Raw genomic sequence first — 22704 nt, 5'->3', positions numbered from 1 at the left:
CCCAAGGACACCGTACATGAAATAAAATAAAATCACTAATTAAAGAATAAATACAATAGTAATCAAGAACATGCCCCACAAAGATAGTAGGTTCATACCGAAATACAGTTAAAAATAAAATAAGAACAAATCACAGCGTAAAAGAGAAATTGATTGAGTTTGAGAAAAATTTGTGTCATCCAGGTGCTAATGGCGGTGAGACAACCTACCAAGGAAGTAAGTTAGAGGGCTTTCAATGGATATAAATTTGTGTGTCATCAGCATAGCAATGAAAATTTAATCCATGCTGATGAATAATGTGGCCAAGGGGAAGGATATAGATGAGAAAAAGAAGAGGACCCAATACAGAGCCCTGGGGGACTCCATATGTGCATGGTGCCCTGTGCGACCTGAAGCTACCAATGGACACAAACTGTTCCCTGTCAGTAAAATACGAGGTGAACCAGGAAAATGGTATGCCCTTAATGCCTACCAGAGTTTCGATACGGCTGAGTAGAATTTTATGACAAACTGTGTCAAATGCGGCAGTAAGATCCAATAGAAGGAGGAGGCTGACATGACCTGTGTCAGCCACAACCAGCAAATGATTGACGACCTTGACTAGGGCCGTCTCTGTACTATGCTTAGGTCTAAAACCAGACCGCAATACTTCTCATAGACTATTGTTCGTTAGATGATCCTGTAGCTGTAAGGCAACAGTACGCTCAAGCAGTTTAGCAATGAAAGAGAGGTTGGAGATAGGACGGTAGTTACAGAAATCATCAACTACAGTCCCAGTCTTTTTAAGGACAGGAGTGATGACTGCAGTTTTAAAGGAACTAGGAACAGTACCGGTAAGAAGGGATGAATTTATTATCTGTACAATGAGCGAACAAAGGGCAGGCAAGCAGCACTTCACTAGTTGAGTGGGCATGGGATCCAAAAGAGATGTAGTGGACTTGGATTTTGAAACAAGGTCATAGACCTTGTTTCAAAATCATCTATGGGTAAAATTCATCTATGGGTGTAAAAGCAGAGAACGATTTAGTTAACTGAGCTGATTATGTAAGATCCTCATTCAGGTTAGCTGTAACAGATGATGTCTGGAGCTGGCAATAAATAGAGCTAACTTTGTTCTGAAAGTAGTTAAGAAATTCACAGCAGAGACTAACTGAAGGTGAAAGTGGTAAAGATCTAGGAGGTTGGAGTAGGTTATTGATTGTAGAAAAAAGAGCCCTAGGATTATTATGATCATTTGCAATAAGTGAGGAATAATAAAATGATTTGGCCTTATTGAGGGAATCCTTATAAGCTAACATGTGATCTTTGTACGCTTGAGCATGTACAGTTAGGCCAGTACTCCTGCTACGTCTCTCTAATTGGTGTCCTGCTGCCTTTATTTTGCACAGCTCCGGTGTGAACCATGGAGCAGAATGTAAAAATGAGTCAGAGCGTGTTTTCAGGGGAGAGTACTGGTTAAGCACATTGGAAAGTTGTGAATTGTATAGTATCACTTTATCGTCAAGGCTTATGTTACCAAAAGCCTGATCATTTAATTGGGAATGTAATGTATCTAAAAGCTCAGCCAATGTTCTTGATGTTTCTGTAGGTAATGGAACGTGTAGTACGACAATGACGGTGTTGCTTAGGAACCACTATATTAAATAAAACAGCTTTGTGATCAGAAACAGAAAGGTCCTTAAGACAGAGATCAGTTGGAGAAACGCCATGGGAAAAGACAAGATCTAGTGCGTGACCTTTTGAGTAAGTGGGAGAGTTTACATGTTGTATAAAATCAAAACAATGCAATATTGAGAAAATTGTCAGCAAGATTGCAAGTATTTGAGTCAATATGTATATTAAAATCTCCCAGAAACAAAATAGATGTATACAGATGGGTCAATGAAGATAAAGGATGTGATAGATGTTTTAGGAGGACCTGTAGATGAGTAGGATAAGCAATGGTATATTTGCAATGAATTTTAGAGCAAGACATTCAAATAAGGAGGTATCATGAAGAGGCACACTCATAACTCACTCATAACTTTTAAGCAGGAGCGATACAACACAGCAAGCCCACCCCTGCGACCTGTTGATCGAGGTTGATTTATGAATTTATAGCCAGATGGAGTAGCTTCATTTAACACCATAAACTCGTTTGTGGTTTGCCAAGTCTCAGTTAAGCACATGAAGTCAAGACCCATGTCAGTAATCACATTGTGCATATAAAGAGCTTTCTTATTAAGAGATCTTATATTGTATAAGGCAAACTTTGCACTACAAAGGTTTTGGCTGTTATTAACAGCTTTCGTGATAGTCACTAGGCATAAGTTGTTAAAATCCACAGTTCGCTTGGAAGCAAAATTGTTCATATCGCGGGACCAGTTCCAAATGGAGTCAATGTTGTTGAAATGATGATGAGGAGAGATTCCTACGTGAGCCCCTGTGGCAGTATTTAGGGCGACGGCGAATGATGTCATCATGTTGGTGCTCTAAAAGAGTGTCAGGTAGTCCATATTATTTAAGAACATAAGAACATAAGAAATTTACAAACGAGAGGAGGCCATTCGGCCCATCAAGCTCGTTTGGGGAGAACTTAGCTAATAGCTCAGAGTTGTTAAAATCTTATCTAGCTCTGATTTAAAGGAACCCATGGTTTTAGCTTCCACTACAATAGCAGGAAGACTATTCCATACTCTGACTACACGCTGTGTAAAGAAGTGCTTCCTCAAATTTGTTTTAAAATGTTCTCCCGCTAATTTCCACTTATGGCCACGAGTTCTAGTATTTAGACTAATATTGAAATAGTCATTTGGCTGAACAGCATCCAGACCCGTTAGAATCTTATAGACCTGAATCATATCCCCCCTTAGTCTCCTTTGCTCAAGGCTGAACAGATTCAGTTCCGCTAACCTCTCCTCGTAAGACATTCCTCTAAGACCAGGAATCATTCTCGTAGCTCTTCGTTGCACCTTTTCTAAGGCAGCAATGTCCTTCTTGAGGTATGGTGACCAAACCTGCACACAGTATTCTAGGTGGGGTCTTACCAAGGAATTATATAAGTGTAACATCACCTCCCTTGACTTAAACTCCACACATCTAGAGATATAACCCAACATTCTGTTCGCCTTTTTTATTGCTTCCCCACATTGGCGAGAGTGGGACATGGAAGCATCAACATACATACCGAGATCTTTCTCGTAATCAGCTACCTTTATTTCAGTGGAACCCATAAAATATCTGTACTGTATATTTCTGCTCCCTGCATGGATTACCTTACATTTATCTGTGTTAAATTTCATCTGCCAAGTATCAGCCCATTCGCTAATTAAATCCAGATCCCGTTGAAGCCTCTCTGCTGCTAGATTAGTATCTGCTACCCCGCCCACCTTAGTGTCGTCTGCAAATTTAACCAGTTTACTGTATGTATTCGTGTCAATATCATTAATGTAAATTAGGAACAATAGTGGTCCTAAAATTGAACCCTGCGGTACCCCACTATAAACGGAGGCCCACTGTGACATAGTGTCTCTAATAACTACTCGCTGCTTCCTATCAGTTAGCCAGTTTTTGATCCAAGCTGCCACAGTTCCTAAAATTCCTGCAGCTTTAAGCTTTAACAAGAGCCGTTTGTGGGGGACAACATCAAAGGCTTTCTGGAAATCTAAGTAAATCACATCATAGGCCTTTTTGTGATCAATTTCACTTGTAGCTTCCTCAAAGAACTCAAGCAGATTCGTTAAGCAGGATCTACCTCTCCTAAATCCATGTTGGCTATCCTTTATAATGTTATTTGCATCTAGGTAATCTACCATTTTCACTTGAATTATAGCTTCCATTATTTTTCCAGTAATGCTAGTTAAACTGATTGGCCTATAGTTTGCTGGATTACTTCTATCCCCTTTTTTGAATATGGGTGTTATATTAGCATGCTTCCAATCTGATGGTACCACACCCGCAGATGGGATCCAAAAGAGATGTATATATATATATACATTTCCTTCTCAGACTGATGAGAAACTCCGACGTCTATTTAAAAATCATGTTCATTGAGTTTGATGGCTTCTGGTAGCGAAGCTCACGGTAGCGCTGACGGTCTAACCATGACCCAAGCGATATGAGCCAGAATAGCACTATCATGAAACGCATTTGAAAAGGTGAATGAACAGTCTTAGTCCAGAGTGAGCTTCAGTGATACAACCAGCTATAGCACGCAGAAACAAGTTAGCGCCCAGTACCTAACCACAACAGTCGAGTCTAGTGCGTTAGCCAACACGCGCTATCCACAAACACTTTAGGGCTGGCAACACCTCGCAGTGTGATAGTATTATTAAGAACTTACCCACTTGTAAGCAAGCAAGAACTTACCAATACGATATCTGCGGAATTACATGAGAGGGCTCGCACAGACACACCAATCAGGCAACAGAGGCAAACAGGGCTGCAATAAATCCACAGCTCAAGAACCAGGATACTCCAGAGCCAGGCCTTAGTGCATATCCAATCAAACAGAGACATCGCAGAATCCCAACTCATGTGTTTCAGGAGGTCAAGCACATGTACAAGACCTGGTTGCACAGGGTATGTTGAAAGAGAGCTGTAGCCCTTGGGCATCACCTGCAGTAGTTGTGATGAAGAAGGATGGGTCTGTGTGTTTCTGTTGTGATTACAGAAAGCTTAACAGTCTGACGCACAGGGATGCTTACCCTCTCCCCCGGATGGAGTCGCTTGATGCCCTGGGCCAAGCACGCCTTTTCTCTTCATTGGACCTCACTGCAGGGTACTTCCAAGTGGCTGTGACCGTACAAGAAAAAAACGCTGTAACCACACTGTTTGGGCTGTACCAATGGACCTGCATGCCATTTGGCCTCTGCAATGCCCCAGCAACCTTTCAACAATTGATGGATGCAGTCTTGTGGGATCTGGTATTTGAGGTCCTGTTAATTTACTTGGATGATGTCCTTGTTTTTTCCAAGGACTTTGAAAGCCCTATTGAAAAGTTAGATCTTTTTGGGCGCTTGCGAGAACATGACCTAAAACTCAAGCCTGAAGTCCAATTTCTGGGGCATTTTGTGTCTGCTGATGGGGTACGGATATGGAGTGGATATGGAGAACGTAAAGGTCCTGGAGGATTGGCCTGTTCCATGCTTGGTAAAAGAAGTCCGGCAAGTGATGGGCTTCATGTCTTATTACCGGCGGTGTGTTCGCCATTTTGCACAGCTAGCCAAGCCCCTGTATGCCCTGATGGGTAAAATGAAAAGGGGTAGTGATAGGGTCCTGCCGCAACATTTTGAGTGGAGTGAAGAATGTCAGGCAGTGTTTGAGGGCCTGAAGAAGTGTCTGATGGCCCCATCTATCCTCGCATATCCTGACTTCAGTCTCCCTTCCATTGTCACAACCAATGGGAGTAACCTGGGCCTTCAGGCGGTCCTGAGCCAAAGACAAGAAGGGGTTGAGTGGGTGATAACCTTCGCCAGCAGAGGCCTGCGAAGTTCTGAGAGAAATGACAAGAATTATGGTGCCTTTAAATTAGAACTACTTGCCCTTAAATGGGCAGTCACTGAAAAATTGAAGGATCTGCTACTCTATTCTAAGTTTACTGTAATCACAGACCATAACCCCTTGCGGTACTTGGAGATGGCAAACCTTGACGCAGTGGAGCAAAGGTGGGTGGGCCAGCTTACACAGTTCAACGTTGAGGTGCACTCAGGGTTTCTGCAGGTTTTCTAAGAGTAAATTTAAGACTTTTTTAAGACCTTTTTAAGACCAAATAAAGAAAATTTAAGGAAAAAAAAAATATCGTAGGGAAATTCATACGAATATATTATAATCATAAGAATTATAATATTATATTATAATCATAAGAATCATAAGAATATACGTATTCTTCGGCCTTCCAATCGCACTACAGTACATGTCTAAATAGCGCGCTTTAGAAGAAAGGGTTCATCTGCGCATGCTTGTCAAGTTCTTCTTCGGGTTACTGACAGATGAAGCAGCACATAACGCCATCTACCGTTCAATGAATATTGAGCGATCTAAGCCATGTAGCACAGAAATTACGCTTTCGCTTCTCTTTAAAATCAAAACACACGAGGAAACAATCCCTCACAAAAATTTATGCCATAATCATATGAATTTAAGACTTGCTGGTCTGATTTAAGACCTTTTCAAGGCCTTAATTCACGGAAAAGTGATTTAAGACTTTTTAAGACTTTTTTAAGACCCGCGGAAACCCTGTGCACTGTAAGCCTGGAAGGCTGAACCAAAATGTAGATGTACTATCCTGTATCCCAGTGGCATCAGAACCTGAGGTAGAAGACACAGGGAAAGATTTCTTGGTTATGAAGGAAGAGGAGGTGCACGCCTGTTTGTGGCCTGCTTGGAGAGTCGAGCCTAAGAAGTTGGCACATGCAGCAGTTCAGTCCAGACTGAAAAGTCAAGTCTGTGGGTACAGCTGGAACAAGCTTCAGGAACTTCAGCTACAAGATCCTGCCATTAGTCCAGTGTTGACAGCCATAAAGGTGCACAAAAAGCCTAAGAAACAGGAGCTGCGTATGATGAGCTGGCAACAAAGAAGATTGACTGGAGAGTGGGAGCCATTGAAGTTATAGCACGGCATACTGTTTCGGTGCTTACGAGACCCCAGAGATGGAGAAGAGGTTGTGTAGTGCCCGAGTCATTACACAAGCTGGTGTATGAGGTACAGCATGATCATGATGGTCACTTCAGTGAGAGGGGCACAACCGAGGCTTTGAGGCGCAGCTACTATTAGCCTACGATGGCTAAAGATGTACAGTGTTGGGTGCAGCAAGGCAAACGTTGTGCCCTGGCAAGAGATGTGTTCCCAAAGGCGCAGGCCCCAATGACCTGCACAAATGTTTTGCCCCCCCTAGAAGTGCTTCTCATGGATTACATCAAACCGCACGAACGACAGCCGCCGCATTTATTAAGCACTGGTTTGTGTATTATGGTTGTCTTGCTCGTCTGCATGCTGACCAAGGTCGAAATTTTGAGGCCAGTGTAATCAAAGAGCTCAGCCGTGTTTATGGAGTTGTAAAAAGTAGAACGAGTCCCTACCACCCACAGGGTAATGCCCAGTGTGAATGTTTTAATCGCACGATGCATGAAATGTTAAGGTCCCATCCAGCAGAAAAGAAGAAAAACTGGAAAGAGCATCTGCCATATAATAGCCATATCCATTCCTCCCCTGGGTATGCCCCCTTTTACTTGCTTTTCCGTAGGGATGCTTGTCTTCTGAGGGACATTCTAGGAGGCAGGGACTTGGAGGGTAGCGGTGTTGACAACCTAGATGACTGAGTCCTTAGCCATCACCAACGACTAAAGGCAGCTGCTGAGACAGCAAGGGTAGCAGGACAAGAGGCTTCTAGAAAATGCAAGAGGGTATATGACCGCAAGGCTCGTGGGGCTTTCATTAGACCAGGAGACTGGGTCCTTTTACGAAACCACCAACCAAGGGGCCGGAACAAGATTCAAGACCTTGTGGGAGTCAGATCCCTATCTTGTATCTTGTAGTGGCCCAAACCATTCTGATATGCCAGTGTTCACAATTAGGCCTGAGGCTGGTGGCCCCAATAGAGTTGTGCATAGAGATCAGATGAAGCCATGCATATTTGAAGCCCCTAGCTCAAGTACAGTTCCCTATACATGCAGAAGGGCCCAGTATCAGTCCATGTCTGATATCTATGATTTAGTGCAAGTGCCCGGTAGTCATCCCCACACCATTCAGACTCACCACACCTCTACCCCTAATACATCACATGGTGACACTCCAAACATAGATCAGGATGGGGGACAGAGTGGGCAGTCAGTTTTAGTTGAGAACCAGGTGATTGTAGAGGGTGGGTCAGAGGTTCAGAGATTCAGGGACTATATCACGAAATAAGTTTGGGCATGATTATATCTTCTTCTGCACGATGATTGTTCCATTATGATGTTTGTAACCCATGCTATCCATTGTTGATGATGAATGTTTTGCCCAACTACCTACCAGTTGAGAACTGTGGAGAAGTCTCTTTAGTGGCAGGGTTTGAAAGGGGGGAATGTGGCGGTCTGTGAAAGAATGGTTTATTCCTCAGGATTAAATCCCCTCCCACTAATGACTGAATGCTTCCCTAGTGAATCGGTGACTGTCTAGAACTGTGAACGAATTTTAAAAAAAAAAAGAGGAGAGAGATATGGCAGCGATCTAATGGAACTGGCGGTAGTCTGGGGGGTGTATGGAAATTAACGTGTGGCTGTGTAAAAATGATAGAAAAGAGAGCAGCTGCAGCGGGAACAGCACGAGCGTGAAAGGACTTCTGAGGCACAAGGGAAATGGACAAAGGCTTGCGAACTCTGCTGTAGTAATGGAGGAACCACCGGTGAATCTGTTCGGCTAACATACACAGTTGTCGTCCGCGTTCTCTTTCCTTCTTTCTGTGAGTATTTCCTGCCACTCGACTTCATCCACATCAGCGCTGAGTGCGCGGATCAGACTTTTACAATTAGGTTTTGGCTACTCTCCCACTTAAATGGGACTCTAAAATTTAAAAAGGAAAAAGTTTCACAAACGTTGTGTGAACTATACGACGGGATGTAAGCTGTTGGATGGACTGTGTAATACTATTGTGAGGTGTTTTTTTGTTGTTGTTGTTGTTGGTGTTCTGGTGTTACAAGGAAAGTTTGAATAAGTATACAGTTGAGTTTGAATTGACATGTGGATAGTCTCTGTGTTAAGTTAGATAGTTTTCCCCTAAATGCACCAGATAAGTTAAGAGCACAGCCTTATGCTGCATTTGTGATTTCAATGTTCATGGGGTAAAACCAGTTATATTATTAACTGATACAGAACTAAGGTTATCGTACTGTCATAGGACACTTTAAACTTAGAGACTCCACCGGTGTGAGGAAAAGGTATCTCTCATGGTAAATCTTATTCTAATTCATGTTGCATTGAGGCGGCCTGATATGTAAGAGTTAATTCTTTGCATTTTTTTGTGTTTGTTTGATTGCTTGTTCTGTTTGTTTTTTTTTTAAATTTTTTTCTGACTGAGAAACTAACCACTGAGGTCAATCAAAATAAATTTGATTACTTTTTTATGTTAGCCTATCAGCATTGTCTGTTAGCATAGTGAGAGGAAATGGGGGTGGGCTGAAGGTGGGAACACATTCATTCAAGCCCATGCCAGTGATACACAGATCCAGCTCTTATCCATGTAAGTAGAGTTAGGACGTTAACTTCATTTAAGGAGCCCAGCCTACGTCGTTACATTATGATATTATGATAGGATGCAGGTACTAAAATCAGTGTGCACTCTAATGATAAACATGTATAATACAATGTAAAAAACAGATTAGCCAATACGTTTACATATACAGCGAAGTCGAGCTACGGTTATTGCTCAATTACAGCATTAATATTTATTCAGATTACTGTCCTTGTACCAGTATATATGCACAGGAGGGGAATCGATTTACTGACTGAAGTATGTCCGACTCCGCTACAATAGGTGGCAGTATGGCTTCTTTCAGTTTGATAGTATTGGTTGACTGGTTGCCTAATTACGTCACAGATCAAAAAAAAAAACAATAAAATTAATGTGGACAAATGAAGTGACACATGCTTTAATTGCGATCTGGTCGGAAGAACGGATACAACAAGATCAGGATAGCATAAATAAACTATTTTGTATAAGATACTATAACAGGATGGTATTGGAATTTTTTTAAATATCGCAATGTGATTCCAACATAAATTTGTCACGAACCCATGTAGGAGTGATTTAAACAGCAAGGATGGAAATGATTATGACTCTCTGTGTCAGTGCTGTGACCCCAAAATATGAAGATAGGTGAAGAGAAGAAATCCAGTGCATTTGTACTCATACATGTGCAAATGGCAAATAAAGGATTTATCATTTATCTATCATTCATCAGATCAGAGTGCCCTCTAATGATAAATAGTGTAAAATGCACAAAACCAGATGAATGTGTCCTCTAATCACAAATACGTCATGCTGGTGCACTAAGTATCCTCTAATGATTAAAAATGTAGCAGAGGTGCATGAAAAGAGATTAGCATATCATACTCTACATTATATAAGTATAAAACACATTAAAAACTGTGCCGTGTCTCTTGAGATTAAAGTGGTGTGTGTCAGCAGGTTAGGGTCTGTGTGAGGATGTGGGTTCAAATCCCATGGCTGGCAGTGGTAGTGTAACCCCTTTGGGCCCTTGAGCGACACTCATAACATTGTTTGTTCTCCAACCCCAAGCTTTCACATGTATGTCACTGTAGATAAACTTATATAAATAAATATATATATATAAATGCCCATTTATATCTGACCCCTTTACAGCTTTTTATACTCATACATTCTAAAAGTATGTGATACCCCGGTAGGTGATAGGCTAACCACTCTTTTGGAACACAACCAGCCAGTATATCAATATAAACCTCATGGAGTTTGGCATCCCAGCTAGCCCATCTGAAAGTAATTCAGTGAAGCTGTCGATCTGATGCAGGCAATCTAATTTCGCTACCAGTGTGCCTGCTTTCAGTTCATCTAACCCCTCCATCTTCCATAATCGCTTACCCACTAATGGGTCAATGTGACCCTGGAGCCCATCCCAAGAAGCACAAGGTAAGGCACACACAGTGTGGGGTACCAATGCACCACAGGGAATACATTCAAACATGGGGAGTTTTTGGACTGCAGAGGGAAACCCACAAGGGAAAACGTGCAAATTTCCCACGCACAGAGTTAGGAGTGGGTAGTTGAACCCACAACCCACTGAACCGCAGAGCCAACAAACGTTTGTGTACTACAGTCTAATTTTGTCGACCCACATGTTTGAAATAATGCAGCAATAACTGAAACCTGTACTTGTGACTGATACAAGCTTCCAACCCATTATCCAACAGCTGCAGCTGTGTACATTGTCTCATTGTAAAGCACTGCGTTTAACTACAAACACTTTTGCACTAATTGTCTCCTTGTCAACTGTAGTGAAGGTAGCCAGCTCTAACTCCCATTTGTATGAGCCAGATAATCACTGGCTTAATTAGAAAGGGAAGGAACCACCTTCTGATGCTGTATTTATTGTTTTTGAAGGAAGGGAGAGCGGGGAAGACAAAGGACTATAGATTATATATAGATGTGTTATTTATAATCCAGATAATCAAACTGATTCTTGGAATTCTTTACCAATTCCCTAAATCGCAGTTTTTACAGGGATGCTGGATCCTGCCTGACGCTGGCCTCTGACCCGAAGCTCTGCTCACTTGTCTGTCACCTTGGGCAAAAGCATCCATTAAATAAATAAATTAACTTTTGTATCTAACTAGCATCCGCACACATTCTCCCACATCATAAAAGCAACTGAATTATACCAGCAAAGAGCAACAAGAATGATTTCTTTACTGAGTTCCCAAGCACTAAATTTCCTGCTTGAAAGACTTGTGAGGAACATTTTCCAAGTCTGCAGGGGAACAGACTCGATCATCCCTAATGACAAGTTTGTTTATGTACTGCAAGAAAAGTAAACCACAAACTGGAAAATGCTTTGGGACCAGCTGGATCAAAACAAAGAAATCATTTTGAAATGGCAGTGGGATTTGGAATAAAACTGATAAAATTTAAAATTAATTTTAAATGTGTTATTCAGGGCAACAAATTGTGATTTAGGCCAAGAAAGATAAACAAGAATAATGTCTTTTCTAAGTTTCCAAATACTAAATGTCTAACTTGAGGCACTCGTGGGAAACATTTTCTAAGAATTCATGGGATTAGACTCAGTCATCCCTAATGAAAACTTTGATATCATAACAAGCAAGTTTGGAATGGGCTTAGTTATTCTTATATATATTTTTGTGCTTATATATGGTACATCTCGAAAGGACAATAAAAACACACGCTCAGGTATGCACCTGTAGGTTTCTATTTACATCTTTGTGGGGACTCTCCATTCATTTCTTTGGGGAAAACCCTAATTCTAACATAACTACCTTAATCCCTATCCAGCCATAACCTTAACCATACTGTAAGTAACCAAACAAAATACAAGACTATTGGCATTTTTACTGTTTTGATTGCATTCACAGATCTTCATAAAATTGAGTTTATCCTTGTGGCAACCAAAAAAAGGTCCCCATAATGTCAAAATAATGGGTTTTTAATCACATTGTGGGTACAGCTAGTTCCCACTATGCAATATGTATGTAACCACACACACACACTTGTAATTATATCTTTGTGGGGACTCTCCATTCATTTATTTGGGGTAAACTCTAATCCCAACATGACGACCTTAACCCCTACCCAGCCCAAACCTTAACCATAAGTAACCAAACAAAATACGACCGCCCCCCCCCCCCCCACACACACACACACACACAACTGCCATATATGAAATTATATCAATCCTCATGTGAGGATTTGTTTTTCTCATGTGTTGTGTCTTTCCCCAAATTCCTTTGCAGTAACATCAATCCCCATTCAGATCCTTTTTAAACAATGCCCTTTCCCAGTTAGCTTATCTGAAAGTAATTCAGTGACGCTGTTGGTTTGACGCAGACAATCTAATTTCACAACCAATATGCCTGCTTTCAGTTTTCTTGTTTCACATGAGGATTGATATATTGATTGATATATCAGACTTTTCCAGCATTTCTTTTCACAAGGATTCAGGAAAGGCTAAGAGAAAAACACTTCATGTACTATACAATTATTATGGGATGTGTGGTATTATATCATAATAGTTTCACCGCATCTTCACAGTGACCATCCGCATCTTTATCATACTAATCTAGTTCCCTGATTGCACTCACCTGTGCCATGATACCAGCTTCACTACTTACACCTACCTTGTACAGTAACTGTAACCCAGTTGCCATCCTACATTATCTTGTGCTGTAGTTTTGGCTTCTCCTGTGTATGACCCATTCTTCTGATTTCCCATATTATGATTATGGATTTTCCCCAGTACTCTGTTAGCACCTGATCTAACTGGATTTGCACTCTGACTTGGAATAATGATTTGTTTTTTGATATTAATCTCCACCACTGATTCGAAACCTGAGAACTCGTGGCCATAGGTGGAAATTAGCGGGAGAGCATTTTAAACTGAATTTGAGAAAACACTTCTTTACACAGCGTGTAGTTAGAGTATGGAATAGTCTTCCTGCTAGTGTAGTACAAGCTAAAACCCTGGGTTCCTTTAAATCAGAGCTAGATAAGATTTTAACAACTCTGAGCTATTAGTTAAGTTCTCCCTAAACGAGCTTGATGGGCCGAATGGCCTCCTCTCATTTGCAAATATCTAATGTTCTTATGTTCTAAGACAGGGGTGCCCAACCCCAGTCCTGGAGGGCCGGAGCCCTGTGTAGCTTAGTTATTTCCCTGTTCCACCATAAATGATTCAGCTCAAGAGCTATGTGGTAATTAGCACAAGGAGTTGAAGCAGGTGTGTTAAATGAGGGGAAACACAAAAATGTGCAGGGCTCTGGCCCCCCAGGACTGGAGATGGGCACCCCTGTTCTAAGAGTTTCTCACTCTGTGAGAAATATTCACTCCTATACAATGGGATGTAAAAGGAAAATAAATTGTATTTAACACTGTGTTGTAATTAATTGTTTTATGTGTTGTGATCTTAGTAAGTACAGGTGTGCAGTATTGCAGGAGAGAACATAACATTTCTGATCAGTATTATTCAGTTCCCTGCAAAGGCTGAGTGTTTTTGTACTAGTGTCACTTCTGTGGATAAAACGGCAGTCTAATAACGCCAGACCTTTGCAGAAAAAATAAAATGACCAGCTTGGAGCTCTGCTGGGAGCTTGTTTTAGCAGCAGGAAGCTAATGTGGAGGTCTTGCTTGGGATGGGCAGGGACAGGGTTAGGGGGAGATTAGGAGAGCAGGCAATGGGGATCTGAACATGTTACGAGATACTGTACGCTTAGCAGGAAGTGAAGGGGAAAGCTGCACCTTCATGCTGGTGATAGCTGGACATTGGCCAGGTGTGTACTTGATGGACGGTTTGGTGGAGGAGATACAGGTAATAACGTTGTGGGAAATTACTAAATTCTGTATGTCAGGCAGTATTAAAGTTAAGAAGATATGTCAGCTCTTCTTGCTGGTGAAACCAAAAATTTCATTATGCTATGTACTAATATTAATCTAACCAGTTTCCATAGCGCTTATCAAGGGACCCTGGACCCTGTCCAAGGACGCACAGCGCAGGAAGGAGGGCAGGGGTGGGCAATCTTATCCGCAAAGGGCCGCTGTGTATGCAGGTTTTTGCTGCAACTCCCTGATTAGGTCACTTATTAGAGGACTGATTGGCTGAAGAGTCCTCACACCTGGGTTTGAACAGCTGACCTAAAGGTTATCCCAAAAACCTGCATACACACCGGCCCTTTGCGGAAAAGATTGCCCACCCCTGAAGTAGGGGACAACCTGGGCACACAGACTATGACCAATTTAGAGGCACCAGTGTGTACTTTGCGACTGCATGGGCAAACCTCCCTGCACAGAAGCAGAAGTCAGGCGTTTTACATACAGACCTGGGGGTGGCAATCAAGCCCCATACCTTGAAGCTATGAGGTTATAGTGCTAAAGTCTGATTGTGTTAGCATACTGAATTCATTTCCACTTCATAATTTTTGTGCAGTGTTTATAAACATGCTGTACACTAAAAGAATTCCATTGGAGAAATAATATTTTCCTTTTCATTTCAGGTAATGTTATTATGTTTAAGATTAAGAACTTGCAGTTCTGTTTACAAGATTATGGATGTAAATGTGATTAAATTAAATCACATTTAAGCACTAAATGTTATAATTAATGTACCTTGTAAGCACTTATAGCAAGAACTTGATGCTCCAGACTGTATGTTTTAGATCCCTGGAGTATTCTTAGAACAGTTGCTTTATGAAATCGTTTGGAGCAAAAAATATTAACCCCCTCCCCCCCCACTTGCCAAATTGCCTGTCGGCATTCATGTGTGAGTGAATGGTGTGTGTGTGCCCTGCGATGGCTTGGCGTCCCATCCTGGGTTGTTCCCTGCCTTACACACGTAGTTTACGGGATAGGCTCTGGACCCCCCACAACCCTGAATAGGAAAAGCGGTTACAGAAAATGGATGGATGTCTTCATAATTATTCTAAAATGTAGAGAATAGTACAAATAAATCATTCAATGAGTAAGTGTGTTGAAACTTTTGACTGGTACTATAAATGATCACGCATTAGCGGTATGAAGTTCCCAGCTCTGGTCTATTTTCATTTGGTGCTGCCTCTTTTAAGAAAGGTTGAAAATCTCTATTTTACATTACAACAATACTCCTTTATCATGCCAGTACAGTAGGTGGCAGTGTTCCTTCATGACCATTTACAACCTAGTCTTGGACAATGTGAAGAAGAAGGGTGAGTAACATTTTAGCCAGTACTGTTCTTATGTGACCATTTTGAACATGTAGTGCTGTGTGTGACCTGGTCAGCCTGTATTTTATTTTTCCAGCAATAATTTCAGATTTGTACACTTGTGCACAGATTTGTAATCTCTGTTGCTGTGAATGGGTTCAGGTTCCCACAGGGACCTTGAGCAAGACTCTTAACCCAAAATGTTCCTGGGGCTCTAGGTGCTTGTGACCCTGCTATCTGACCCCAGGCTCATGTGCGTCACTTTGGACAAAAGCATCTACTAAATAAATGAAGGGACCTTTATATCTGACTTTCATCCATTGTTGTCCTCCTACATACTAAAAATAGCCAATTTTGACCAGAAAAGATCAACAAGAACGATTTCTTTACTAGCACTTTTGATTTTCATTTACTTATTTCTCATTTATGGTGCATAAATAAAGGACAAAAGAAACACAATTAAACCTTCCAGGTGTCACAATGGAGATTGCCCGGAGCGCAGACAAAAGCGCAGGACACCTTGCGCCCTTGCCCCTCCAGGACCTGGAGAGGCAAGGCAGGGCAGGACCTGCCTTGGGCAGGACCTGGAGCCAGGATTGCGGGCAACGCAGTTGCAGGCGAAGCCGGGAGCCCGGGCGGAGCAGCCGCAGCAGGTGGTGCAGCCGCAGTGGGCGGTTCCGTAGCAGGAGCTGTGGGCGGTGCAATGGGCAGCGCTGTAGTCGGTGCAGCAGCTGGTGTAGCCAGGGCCTCGGGCAGCGGCAGAGGATGCGCAGCAGGAACGTCGGAGGGCGGCGACGCAGCAGGAACGTCGGAGGGCGGCGACGCAGCAGGAACCTCGGAGGATGGCAACGCAGCAGGAATCTCGGAGGGCATGGCAGCCCCAGGAGGCAGTGCAGGAGCCAACGGGCCAGGAACTATGGAGGGCGGTGCAGGGACCACCAAGCCAGGAACCACAGGCGCAGCCAGAACCTCAGGCAGTGGTACAGGAGCCTCCAGGGGAGCAGCATTCACCACTGGCATGGGAACCATGGGACCCCGAGCAGGGACTGGAACCACGGGGAGCAAATCAGGAACCACGGGGAGCGAATCAGGAACCACGGGGAATGGCACCTCTACGGGTGGTGCAGCAGCCGCAGCAGGGGCCTCGGGCGACGTATGAACCGCCGACTCCGGGCCAGCAGGGGCAGCTGCAGCAACCGCTGACTCTGGGCCAGCAGGGGCCGCCGCAGCAATCGCCGGGGACAGAGGAAGGGGCCAGCCGCCGATACTGGCAGCGGAGTGGCAGGCGGACGGGCTTCGGGCGTCTGTTCGGGCGGCATGCCCGAACACCGCCGGATCCAGAATCAGGAGGCATTCTTCCTGACACACTGTAGGGCAGGCAACGGAGATAGAGACAGCCCCTACAAAGAGCTTGGGCGTCTTCTCCCGTCTTCTGTGTTTCTGGTTTTTTATGCGTCCCTTGCCGGGTGGAATCTGGGGTACCTCTGATAATTCCACCTGAGGACTGGAAGGCAAGCCACAGACTGTGGCCGCCAGCTGAAGCTTAGTCTCAGCCATCCCATCTCGCAGCTGCCGCAGGTTGTCCCACACCTGTTCCGTGAGGTGCGGGTCCTTTGACGGGGAAATCCTTTCCAGGATGTCTCCAGAGCGAGAAGCCAGGGTGTGAGCCACGGGGTTCCCCAAGATCTCGGGCTGTTGCATGTCACCTCATTAACGAGGCTAATGTATTCCGCCTCGCTGAGTCGAGGTGTCTTCTCTGCGAGTCCGGTCATTCTGTCACAACGGAGAGCGCCCGGAGCGCAGACAAAAGCGCAGGACGCCAGGAGTCGGGGGGCAAATATGGGGTTTAATCGAAGTGGAAACATAGGGAACAGGCAGAAACACAGGCTGACATTACAATGACCGGACTGGGGAAACAAATGAAAACACGGACTAAATACATTGGGCTAATGACAATGATCAGAAACAGCTGGTAAACACGGGGAATCCACACAGGGTTAATGAGGGGGCGTGGCACACGGAAGGAGCGGACGATCGGGGCAGGACACCAGGTTTTTATAATGATAAGTACTTGCCCAGTACCAGTGGGCTGGTGTGTAGCTCAGGGTTAGGGGTTTGTGGGTTTGATTCCCTTGGTCAGCAGAGTGATCATATTACTATTGGACCCCTGAGCAAGCCCCGTAACCACAATTTCTCAGGGGAATCGACAGGCCAGCATTGTCCTCTGATCCTGACTTTGACAAAAGCATCTGCTAAATAAATTAATATATTGGTCTTAGTGAGGCTGGAACCTGTACCATGAAGTATAAGGCAGCGAATCACACTCGATTACTATGTTTTTGAACCTGTCAGAAATCTATGCAAACACTAGGAGAGCATGCAAGCTCTCAATGGACAAGGCTGAGAATCAATGACCCTGTTCGTATGACTGCTAACTGAGTGTTAACTGCTGAGCCTCTGCTGCTCATAGTGTGATATTTGGTAGAATTATCTTTGTCAGCTTTGCTTGGGTCCAAAAACAAGGTGTATAGGACCACGGTCTTGTTGTTAATCTTTTTACGGTGCATTTTTAAGTAAAAATTCCCCAAGTCTGCCCCGTTAATATAAGTACTATTACAAACTCACCAGAATACACCAATGGTCTGGTATAGATTTGTTGTGTGGATACCTGTCCTGACTCAGAATGGGTTTGCCTAAAGGACTGGAATTGTCTGCCGAATTGGACTGTCCATTATTGATTATTTAATGAAAAGTAATAAAACATCACCTCCTGAACAGTGTGATCTACACAGCGTTCGGAAGGCAGAGTGCTTCATCTCATGTCTATTGGTCACCTTCAGGAGATCTAAATATCACAATTAAGTCTGCATTATGTTAATTGGACTCGTTAACAAACCTCACCAACCTAAAATTCTGACAATGCAGTGATACCCTATATGGACAAAAGTATTGGGACACCTGGCCATTATACCCACAGGAATTTTTATAACATCCCATTCTAAATCCATAGGCATCGACAGGGGTGTTGTTAAGCCTGTTTTTTACCACCCCCCAAATAAATGTGTATTTATTGGCTTAAGTCATGAATAGTTTGCCATCAGTAAAGACTCAGCCACCCTATCCATTCATCTCTAATTATTCCCCTGAGCATCAATATGGAGATGGTCTCCCCTTTGCAGCTGTAACAGCTGCCACCCTTCAGGGAGGCTTTCCACGAGGTTTTGGAGGGTGTCTGTGGGAATTTATGCCCATTCATCTAGAAAAGCATTTGGTCAGGCACTGATATTGGAAGTGAAGGCCTTGCACACAATCTCCATTCTAGTTCCTCCCAAAGGTGTTTGATGGGGTTGAGGTCAGGGCTTTGTGTGGGCCAGTCAAGTTCTTCCACACCTAACTCATGCTGGAACAGAAAAAAGCTTTCCTCAAACTGTTCCCACAGTTGGCACGATGCAATGAGGCAGGTAACGTTCATCAGACTCGTCCATCAGACTGCCAGACAGAGAAGCATGATTCTTCACAGAACATGTTTCCACTACTCCAGAGTCCAGTGGCGGTGTTCTTTACACCACGACATCCAATGCTTGCATTGCACTTGATGATGTGAGGCTTGCATGCAACTGCATAGACATGGAAGCCCATTCCATGAAACTCTCGGCACACAGTTTTTGTGCTTGGAGTAATGCGAGAGTAATTGTGGAACTCTGCAATTCATTGGCGATTTTTACACACTATGCATCACAGTACTTGGCAACCCCAAGTACTTTACTTTACATAGCCTGCCACTTCATGGCTGAGTTTCTGTTGTTCCTAAATGCGCCACTTTGAAATAATATCACTTATGGTTGACCGTAGAATATCTGTCAAGGAAGAAACTTCATGAACTGAATTACTGCAGAAGTGTCATCCTATGAAGGGACCACATTGAATTCACTGAGCTCTTCAGAATGACCCATTCTTTCACAAATGTTTGTAAACCTGCCTGCAGGCCTAGGTGCTTTATTTTATACACCTGTGGTAATGGGTCTGAATGAAACACCTGAATTTAATGATTAAGAGGTGTGTACCAATACTTTTGTCCATATAGTGTATGTATAGTACTAGCTAATTCAATGCTGTTAGGTGTGAGAATGGGGTGAAATGATAAAATAAGAATTTAATGTAACGTTCAGTGTCATCAAGATAGGTTGCCTAGCAATATCTCTCAACTGATTTTGATACAGGCCTGGATGCAGACTCAATTGAAATAATCAAGAGAAAGCTCATAAATTTAAGACTACAGCTTTCGTTTGACTAAATCTGATTTTGCCTCTTAAACTCTGCACTCATATAACGAACTACCTTAAAAGTTTATAAATATTAGAAAAGTGGACCACGATCGCAGAATTTCTACAGGTAGCATTATAGTGACTGATTTTTCAGTTTGAGTATGACCAGATAAATCTCCTGACCCATTTTATACAGTTTCATGAAACATAGCCATAATGCTTCATGTCATAATGTTTCACACTGTCACAAAACCAGAAGAGAAATACTAGACCAGTTCAGGCTTATTGTTATGTAAACTATGACATTGTCTGAACAGCACCTCAGAAAACAAGTGAGCACATCAAATCTAGAACAACAGTGAGTTCTCATAAGATCTATGGCTCTTGTCTATGGCAGTGGTACTGTGAGAGCCACTTATACAAAGAGAAAAATCTGGGGAGTTACCGAGTCAAAATGGTACATTTTGCTGATGGGGGGTTGGATTTCGCAGTTGACACAAATGTCTTGAAGATTGACTTGTTGGCAATAATCAAGCATGGCACTCTAAGACTGTTATGATCCCCCAGTGGTTCAGTGGCTTGTTACAGGGGTGGACTAGGGTTAAAAATAGACCCTGGACTTTGGGGTCATGCACGGCCCCATGGTAAATGTAACGTTTCCCCGGGTGGGGGTTCCCATGATAACTTTTGCCGGCCCACCGGAAAAACTATGGCCAGTACAGCCCTGGGCTATTAAGATAATTTATCCCGGAAATTCCTTTATTTTGGCCTAACTCAATATCTGAAAATGTGTCTAGGTTTAATATTAGCATAAAAGGGCATTGTTTTATTTCCGGTATATTAGCCCTGTGGCACGAAGAAACATGTGATGTTTTTGTTGATGATTCGCTGATATAATCCAAAGGGCCTGCTTGTAATGAACCAACGCTACAGCTGAGGCTTAGTCTTGAACTCCAGGAACAAGCAGAGTGAGGCGTTGATGGACGCTAATGCAGTCTAAGATGAGAGGAAAATGAGTGTCGCCCAAGCACTAGGGGCATAATCCTTGTAATCGTGTCACCCCGTTACAGCTTAAAGGGAATGGAGCAACCCAGCATTCTAATATGCTGTCGTCACACTCTACTGAAACACTATTACTGTCAGGTGGACGTGTTCAAACTTAGTAGACTGTGTCTGAATGAACAAGGGGTTTCACAGTGTGCAATTCCTACCGCACTGTTAGTTTTTAAGCAGTGTAGTCAGAAAGGTCAGCCCTCGTCCAAACACTCCTGATATGCTGGAATTATGAAGAAGAAACTAGAGAATATCTAGAACTAGATACTGAAAAATAAATATATCCCTGAGAGCCTTTATGCCATAAAGTGTGTAGGTATATCAGAATTGGTGGGAACTAAAAGCTGGCTGACCATATGGTTTTAGATAGACCTCTTAGGGACTGGGACTGATTATGGGGAGAAGCACACCTGCAAGAGAACCAGCCCAGATGTTTTAGTTTTTTCCCTCTACTTTGATAAACAGAGTATGTCTGTTCTCGAGAAAGATGGGAGCAGTGTGTAAACACACAGCTCGTGTTACTGTCTTTGGAGGGGAACATAAAAGCAGCCGTAAGACATCAAAAAGGAAATGACATATTCACAAAAAGCAGCAATGGGGGCAGAAGGCAGGAGCGAGGTGGAACAGATGCCAATAGGGCAAAAGGTCCACATTTCAAACCCAATTACTCAAGCAGTACATTATTATTATTGCTATTATTATTATTATTAGTAGTAGTAGTAGTAGAAGTAGTAGTAGTAGTAGTAGTAATAATAATAATAATAATAATGTACTTCTTGAGTAATTGGATTTGAAATGAATGCACCATTATTCAAATTTTTAAATTATGGGATATATTGAATTTAAAAATGAGTAGAAATAGTTGTATGGTTTTCATTATTCAATAAGTAAAGCACCCTAAATTAATATCTGTATATAATGTGTGTATATATACAGACACACATTCAGATCTCAGATTCAAACCCACAGCCCTGGAGGTGGAAAGCAACAGGAGCACTTACCAAGCTACAATGTCCCCTAGCAGTAAGGGATAATAGTTTAAAATAATTTCATTACAAATACACCCCTGGGATGCAAAGTTCTGCTATTGATATTGCAGGAAAACTGCATGTGATTACAATATACATAACTAACTTTTGATCACTGGCAAAAGCAAGCCTTTGTTTACTGTTAGGTTAAGGTACGTAGATCCACCTCAGCCAGGCTGAGACGGCAAACTCTGCCCTTTGTTTACTGTTAGGTTAGGGTATGTAGATCCACCTCATCCGGGTAGAGACACCAAGCCCCGCCCTTTGTTTACTGTTAGGTTAGAGTATGTAGATCCACCTCAGCCGGGCAGAGACACCAAGCCCCGCCCTTTGTTTACTGTTAGGTTAGAGTATGTAGATCCACCTCATCCGAGTAGAGACAGCAAGCCCCGCCCTTTGTTTACTGCTAGGTTAGGGTACGTAGATCGACCTCATCCGGGTAGAGACAGCAAGCCCCGCCCTTTGTTTACTGTTAGGTTAGGGTATGTAGATCCACCTCAGCCAGGCTGAGACGGCAAACTCTGCCCTTTGTTTACTGCTAGGTTAGGGTATGTAGATCCACCTCATCCGGGTAGAGACAGCAAGCCCCGCCCTTTGTTTACTGCTAGGTTAGGGTATGTAGATCCACCTCATCCGGGTAGAGACAGCAAGCCCCGCCCTTTGTTTACTGCTAGGTTAGGGTATGTAGATCTACCACAGCTAAAATGTCAGGCTGGAACCAGGCTGTCGGGCATTCAGATGTCCCCCCTAACAAAAGCATCTGAAGAATTATAAATCCTTGGAATACAAAGGAGGCAGCTATGCATTATGTATCTCCTCCATGCATAATGCATCGTGAAAAACTTTGTTTTCAGGATAATCCCAACAGGCAGTCTGTGTTCAAATGCTTAGTCTAGACTGTAAGGCTACAAAATAAGTAAAGCAATGTATTTACACAACATCCCAGAAATTTAACTTT

The sequence above is a fragment of the Paramormyrops kingsleyae genome, chromosome 2 (assembly GCF_048594095.1).
Source record: "Paramormyrops kingsleyae isolate MSU_618 chromosome 2, PKINGS_0.4, whole genome shotgun sequence".
Classification (NCBI taxonomy): Eukaryota; Metazoa; Chordata; class Actinopteri; order Osteoglossiformes; family Mormyridae; genus Paramormyrops; species Paramormyrops kingsleyae.
Note: the sequence above shows the minus strand (reverse complement) of the source record.